Here is a 398-nt window from a genome sequence, read left to right as displayed (position 1 = left end):
GAACCGACCCGGATATCACGAGGTGTTACTGACTTTACCCTTATAAAATTTATTTTCCAGACACTACCCAATCTGTGTACTTGTCGTTTTAAAATCATATCTTGAGTTTCGTAACTCGAAAATCAGTTCCGTAATTTTTCCCAGAAACTACACTCATGTGCCCATCTATGTATTTTTTTCTAGAATTTTTGGTCAGGCCAATTTGTACAGTTTATTAGTCAAAGTCTCCCAAGTTGCAGGGGTCGACTACACTGACCTTTGCCCATTACGACTTGGATATCTCCCTACACGGGGCTTCAATACTGATGCCGTTTGTTTCTGTGAAAACTACACTCAGAGAGGAATCTGTACATATATGGTACAACCCCTAATTATCTCTGGTTAATTTATAATAAATT

This window comes from Gossypium hirsutum, chromosome D06 (genome assembly GCF_007990345.1).
Source record: "Gossypium hirsutum isolate 1008001.06 chromosome D06, Gossypium_hirsutum_v2.1, whole genome shotgun sequence".
In the NCBI taxonomy this organism is placed as follows: domain Eukaryota; kingdom Viridiplantae; phylum Streptophyta; class Magnoliopsida; order Malvales; family Malvaceae; genus Gossypium; species Gossypium hirsutum.
The sequence above is the reverse complement of the archived record's forward strand: the minus strand, read 5'-3'. Positions refer to the sequence as shown.